Source organism: Borostomias antarcticus, assembly GCF_949987555.1.
Source record: "Borostomias antarcticus genome assembly, chromosome: 2".
Taxonomy (NCBI): Eukaryota; Metazoa; Chordata; class Actinopteri; order Stomiiformes; family Stomiidae; genus Borostomias; species Borostomias antarcticus.
In genome coordinates, this window is record NC_140235.1 from 23,979,286 (window position 1) to 23,986,785 (window position 7,500).

At 46.1% G+C, this 7,500-nt stretch overlaps 1 protein-coding gene across 1 annotated transcript in view; it reads left to right on the plus strand.

Annotated features, from left to right (window-relative positions):
• The window catches only part of sugct (succinyl-CoA:glutarate-CoA transferase), a 120,219-nt gene that overhangs the window by 39,002 nt on the left and 73,717 nt on the right, over positions 1 to 7,500 (plus strand). The window lies entirely within an intron of this gene.

Genomic DNA, 7,500 nt, shown 5'->3' on the forward strand with positions numbered 1-7,500 from the left:
CAGCATTAGGAAATGGAGAGAGGAGAGTGCGTGTCTGTCTTTGTGGGGCTTTGACTGTATAGGACAGGGGTGCCCAATACGTCGATCGCGATCGACCGGTCGATCGCAAAGGTAGTGTGGGTAGATCGCATGGCATTGAAAAAAAATAATAAACACCCCCCGCCCCCCCAAAAAAGTTAGCCTATCATCCATCCTCACTATGGCATTTGCCACTTGATTGACGTACAGGTATGCCAGTCTGAGATCTCATCTTTTCAAACACACGGTTCACCACGCATGCGCGCCAGTTGCAATTCTCCGGCGAGCTGATTAGCCTACCTAGTTAGCCTTCAAATTTTACTATTAAAAAGGGTATAAAAATGAGTGGGGAAGCTGGACCAAGTAAGAAACCAAAAACGTACAACTTTCATACAGAATGGGAGGAGGACTTTTTTTTCACGATGTCATATTCGAAGTGCGTTTGTCTAATCTGCAAATCTGCTATCGCCATTTCGAAGAAGGGAAATGTGGAGCGGCACTTTCGGACCGTTCACAGAACATACGACACTGACTTCCCTCCAAAAAGCGAGCAGAGAAAGAGAAAGGTGAGGGAACTGAAATCACAGTTGTCCGGACAGCAGGCATTGTTCACGAAGGTGACTTCAAAAGCGAAGGCAGCCACCGAAGCATCGTTCAGGGTGAGTCACGCCATCATTAAGCACAAGAAGTCCTTCCAAGATGGAGAGATGATAAAAGAGGCATTCGTTGAAGCAGCTGACTCGTTGTTTCGGGACTTTAAAAACAAACAGGAAATATTAACTTCAATCAAAGCTCTCCAGCTATCAAGAAGTACAGTTACACGGCGCTGTAAGTCATGGCCGAGGATTTGACACAGCAGCTTCAGAAGGACATTGCGGACTGCGATTGTTTCTCACTGCAATTGGACGAGTCTACAGACGTAAGTGATACAGCTGCAGTTGTGCATTTTCATTCGGATGGTGTTTACAGATATGACTGCAAAAGAGGAGCTGTTAACAATCCTGCCCCTGAAAGAACACACGCGGGGAGAGGACATTTTTCAGTCTTTCAAAAACTTCATCGAGAAGACCCAGCTCCCTCTGTGTAAATTGGTGTCAATCACCACCGACGGTGCGCCTGCAATGGTTGGCCGCTCGAATGGATTTATTGCCAAGTGCAGGGAGGACGATGCTTTCCCCGACTTCCTTAATTATCACTGCATAATACACCAACAAGCATTATGCGCAAAAATGCTTAACATGAAAGAAATAATGGATTTAGCAATGAAGATCACCTGTTCTATTCGAGCCAGATCTCTTCAAAGACGACTGTTCCGTTCGCATCTGGAGAAGGCCGACTGCGACCATTCTGAGTTGTTGCTACACACTGATGTGAGATGGCTTAGTAGGGGGAAATTCCTGCAGAGGTTCCGAGAGCTCTGTCCGGAGATAAAAGAGTTTCTCCTTGTCACTAAACATGCAGAATACAACCAACTAAATGACGATCAGTGGCTGCTAGACTTGGCATTTTTAACCGATCTGACCAACATGTTGAATGATCTTAATTTAGAGCTGCAAGGAAAAGACAAAACCGTGGTCAATATGATTAGCTCAGTTAATGCTTTCAAACGAAAATTGCAACATGTGTCCTCAAAACTGCAGCGCCATGATTTGGCGAACTTCCAAAACCTTGCGTCAGAGTTGGAGATGCAAAAGAAGGCTTGTGCGCAACTTGACAGTGCGCGTTTCGCAGAGCAGATTGGGACAATTGTATCAGAGTTTGACAAACGCTTTCAAGACTTTGCTGTACTCGAGCCAGTCGCTACATTTATGTGCTACCCATTTCAGGAAGATGTTGAGGTTGATTCACTCGCATCAAAAATCGCAACGCTGTTTCACCTGAACCCGTCTGGAGTGGAGGACGAGATGTTGACACTACAAGCTGACATTCAGCTGAAGGCCAGGGCTCATGGACAGTTCTGGAACTTACTCACAGAGGAAAAGTACCCAAACATGAGGAAATGTGCTACCTTCTTGACTGCATTATTTGGCTCCACTTATTTATGTGAGTCAGCCTTTTCCCACATGAAGATTATTAAGTCCAAATACCGTTCCACCATGACTGATGATCATTTGGAGGCCTGCTTGAGGATGGCTACCAGCAGCTACTGCCCGGACTATGCAACCCTGGCTGATTCCATTCAGTGCAAGTCATCAGAGTAAGGTAGGCTAATGACCAAAAATGTTGTGTTGTATTGTGCCATACGGGTTCATGCAGGTATGCAAGGTATACCAACATAAGATATACTCAGTGTATATATATATATAAAAATATGTTTAGCATTTTTAATGTAGGTAGATCATTTGGACTTGGTCATTTTAAAAGTAGCTCCCAAGCTGAAAAGGTGTGGGCACCCCTGGTATAGGACTATGTGTGTCTGTGTGAGACAGGGTGCATCCCATTAGACCAAAAGTACCACCTCCACTTGATCACTACTGACTCATTCACTGAATGAGGGTCATCAAGCATATTCATAGCACCTGCTGTCCCAATACTGTATTAATGAAATAGCTTAACTAATGTTTTTATAACCTACAGTATTACAGTATTTCACAAATTAAAGGCTCAATAAAGGGCATGGTAAATGGTAAATGATGGAAAACAAGCAATTTAGAAATCATTTCTCTCATAGGGCTTATAATTCAGTTGGTTTCACAGACAAGGCTTAAAGGAATATGCTCGTTTTTGACAACCTGGACCTTATTTACGACATATTATAAGAAGTTTGACTCACCCAGATCACTTTTTTGTTGTTCGGAGGCCTGTAGAAGAAATATAAAATCCAGCGCGAGCCAGTATATCCATGTAATGGCGGCGCACGGGGCATAGGGAATGCCGTTTCTCAAAATCCATTTTCGGCCGCTAAACGGTTGTTTTCATCAATCACATTGCATGAATCGACAGTTGATATTCCTCTACGCCAGCCATTGTTGTTTTGGTTCCAAATAAGGGGTCTTGATCCTCTGTAACATGCTCTTTAGAAGCCTCTCCCCCACTTGCTCCAGCACGCATGCGCACAGGCCAGCGCGCAGACTTGCTATTCTCCGTCTGTAGGCTACACTCGCGGCTCACATTCTCTGCGCTACGATCGGATTGTTATATGCATATGTTATTTGTAGTCTACTTACTCAATTGAAAGTTGGCCATTTGGTCCTAAAGGCTTTGGCTGGGTCTTCCAGTTCACTTTTGGCACACGAAAGAAAGTTTCGACCACTGCCCGGTTGATCAGAGATGGAAAATCCTCAAGAGTTGTGAGACACTGTTGTGTGGGGTCCGATGTGTCGTTATTTCTCGAGACTTCCAGACGTGCATCGTCTGGCCTCAAGTCCCACTCAGAGCAACAAATGCATTCCTCCTCTGTTGGCATAGGGTGACAATGTAGGCAAAAACACCACCAGTTACCATCTCTTCGGGAGCGTGCAGCGGTTTGTTCTCGAGCCAGCTGTTCCTCTCTCTGTCTCCTCACCCTCCTTTCAAGGAGCTCTTCGTCCGTATACTCTGGCTCAAAACGATATGGACGTCCGTCATATTCTAATTCATTTTCTAGATCCTCTAAATCTGACAAATATTCAGCCATATTGCACACAATATTCTAGGCACCAACAATCCGATCGTAGCGCAGAGAATGTGAGCCGCGAGTGTAGCCTACAGATGGAGAATAGCAAGTCTGCGCGCTGGCCTGTGCGCATGCGTGCTGGAGCAAGTGGGGGAGAGGCTTCTAAAGAGCATGTTACAGAGGATCAAGACCCCTTATTTGGAACCAAAACAACAATGGCTGGCGTAGAGGAATATCAACTGTCGATTCATGCAATGTGATTGATGAAAACAACCGTTTAGCGGCCGAAAATGGATTTTGAGAAACGGCATTCCCTATGCCCCGTGCGCCGCCATTACATGGATATACTGGCTCGCGCTGGATTTTATATTTCTTCTACAGGCCTCCGAACAACAAAAAAGTGATCTGGGTGAGTCAAACTTCTTATAATATGTCGTAAATAAGGTCCAGGTTGTCAAAAACGAGCATATTCCTTTAAAGACGCCATGAAATCAAAAATGTTTTAATCAAATTTGTTTCCTTTTTGGATCACATCCTTGGTTATAGTGTGCACCTATTTAACAATATATGCCAACATTTTTTTTGAATTTCAGTTTCGTTGTAATCTTATATCAAACCCTATGATTTTTTTCTTCCTGTAAAACAAAATCTCCTGAGTGCTTACGTCAGCAATGCAAGAGCAAGGTCAACCAATAATCTTATTACATCCACCCCGTCAATCAACGCTATCCGTCTATCGAATCTGTCTAAAGTTGTTATAGCCCGCCCACTTGTAAATGTTCCAATCAAATTCCTCTAAACGTTATGTCCCGCCACTATAGCCTGTTTGAGTCGAAAATGCGTCAAACTACAGAAGTTAGATGATCTCAAACGTCAGCTTCAGATGACAAGCCTAGTCAGACTAAAGTGTCTTAACTCAATGCAATTTGCACGGACTAGCCTTAAAATTAGCATTAGAGCTACTCTAAGACTAAATTGAAGCTCAAATTAATTAGGAGGCAGGTTTAATTCCTGCTTAGTACTGTATCTTAATAAATCAGAATCAGAATTCGTTTTATTGCCATTGTACTTTTTCAACATACTAGGGATATGCTTTCTTGCATGGTGCATAATATGGAGACAATGTTGGACAGGGTGCAGGGATGAGACAGGACAGTTCAAAGACAGGACAGTGCAGGGGGTCTTGGGGAGGGGGGGGGGGGGGGGGGGGTCAGAGGGGGAGACGAGCCGTGTTGCTGAGGCTGATGGCCGTGGGGAAGAACCTGCCTCTGTGGCCTGCGGATGTGGTCCTGAGAAAGCTCCGGGGCCTGATTCTATCTGCCCAGAGCTTATACTCCATGCCCCGCCTGCCTGGAAGTCCTGGTTAAGAGCGTTCCTCTCGTCCTGCTTGTGCCAATTCAAGATCCCCAAAATCTGGAGAAGAGCCCTAGTTGTTGCGATCCCTAAGCCGAACAAGCCCGAAGGGGACCCCAAGAGTTACCGCCCCATCTCTCTGCTATGTATCCCCTTCAAGATCCTTGAGCGTATCATCTACGTCCGCGTCGAACCGCTGCTCCCACAGGAGCAGGCCGGGTTCCGACGTGGGAGATCGACCGTAGATCAAGTCACTTTATGACTCAAGACATCGAGGACAGCTTTTCGGCTAAAAAGAATGCCGGAGCCGTCTTTATAGACCTGACGGCTGCCTACGACACCGTATGGCACCGCGGCCTCACCTGCAAGCTGCTCCGCCTGCTGCCTGACAAGCATATGGTCAGTATGATCCTGGAGCTTGTCCGAAACCGCAGCTTCACCCTCACCACCGGTAGCGGACAGTGAAGCAGGTTGTGACACCTTAAGAACGGAGTCCCCCAGGGATCTGTCCTGGCCCCCCTCCTTCATAACATCTTCACCTACGACCTGCCGATCACAGTCTCCAGGAAGTATGCCTACACAGACAACCTTGTGCTGGTGTACTCAGCTGGAGACTGGTGGGCCGTGGAGGAGACACTGAGCCAGGACATGCAGAAACTAGTGGCATACTTCCGGAAATAGAGATTGAAGCTCAGCGAGTCAAAGATGGTGTCGGCGGCCTTCCACCTTAACAACAAGGAAGCCAAACAGCTCTAGCCCTGGTCTACTTGACCAGTGAATATTGCGCACCGGTGTGGTGTTGCAGTGCTCACACTAGCATCATCGATCCGTCTATCAACGAAGCCTTGCGCATCGTGACAGAATGCCTGCGTCCCACTCCTGTGGACAACCTTCCCATCCTTGCACGCATCCAGCCCACTGGCCACTGCTGCACAGGAACCACAGCACGTCTCGCCTGCCGGGCCATGGAGCTTAACCACCTGCTCCACGACAGGCTCACTGCAACAGCGAGTCGAGACACCCTTTTGTGCCTGCCGCACGGGATCTCCTGCAGCAATGCAGAGATCTTAACATCAGCAAGGCAGGATGGGAGGACCACACCTGGCGTGCGGAGTGGGAGGCGAACACCTCCAGACTCTGTGATTTTATCTCGGCCGCCGGTCCTTTCTCTACCAGGATGGACCTATCCAGACTGGCGTGGGTGAGGCTTAATCGTTTCCGGACCGGCGTCGGACGCTTCCGCTCATCAATGCACAGAGGGGGTTGGCATCCTGTGCGGCGTGTCCACCTAGGAACAAACCACAGACCACGTCATCCAGGACTGTCCGATATATCAGGCACCCAACGGAATGTGTGGCCTGACGGTTGTGGATGATGAAACACAAGCCTATGATTCTACCTATGATGTTACACATGTTTCTACCTATGACGTTACACATGTTTCTACCTATGACGTTACACATGTTTCTGCCTATGACGTTACACATGTTTCTACCTATGACGTTACACATGTTTCTGCCTACGACGTTACACGTTTCTGCCTACGACGTCACACATGTTTCTGCCTATCATGTTACACATGTTTCTGCCTATGACGTCACACATGTTTCTACCTATGACGTCACACATGTTTCTACCTATGATGTTACACATGTTTCTGCCTATGAAATCACACGTTTCTACCTATGACGTTACACATGTTTCTGCCTATGACGTCACACATGTTTCTACCTATGACGTTACACATGTTTCTGCCTATGACGTCACACATGTTTCTACCTATGACGTCACACATGTTTCTACCTATGACATCACTTACCAAGTTGTTCCGACTTGAGGAAGAGTTCCCATGAATTTTCCCAGTCGGGAACTCATTTTTCAGATTATTCCGACACCACATGAATGCACCATAATTCATTATTAGACTTTGATGACAACTTTTTTCAGAACACTTTTGTATGATAATGCGCATATATTCCATGCAAAACAAAAAATCCTGACTAAACCAAGGCTGGTTTAAAATGTAGTTTGTGGTGAATAACATCCAGCAAACAGCAAACACTGGTCTCATTACTTTATCTTTTTTCCGGATCATAGCTCTGTTCCAACTTCCTGTTTTCAAAACAAGTTACCATTTAACTTCAAAATAAATCTCTGCCATTGATTTGTGATTTGATTCACACTTTTCCATTCTGTGTTTTTATGAGCACCATTAGACCAACAGCCTGTGCCCATACTGTGCCATACTAACCTAATGAGGCTTAACCCAGGTGTTCTCATTTAGGCTTCCTGACCTTAGTCCAGGACGCCATAATCTCCTGCTAACTAAGCCAAATTCAAGCCACGTTCATGCAAACTACTTAAATGGCCTAGTTTAACTAGTCCACCTTAAGGCCTTCTCCTGGCTTAATGTAAGGCCTGTCTGCGAAACTGGCCCCAGATGTTGTCAGAAAACCTCAGCAAGACTGTTTTATTTGACCCAATCCAACCCACCATTTGTGTGTGACTGATTTAATTTCACACTGGCCTACCGT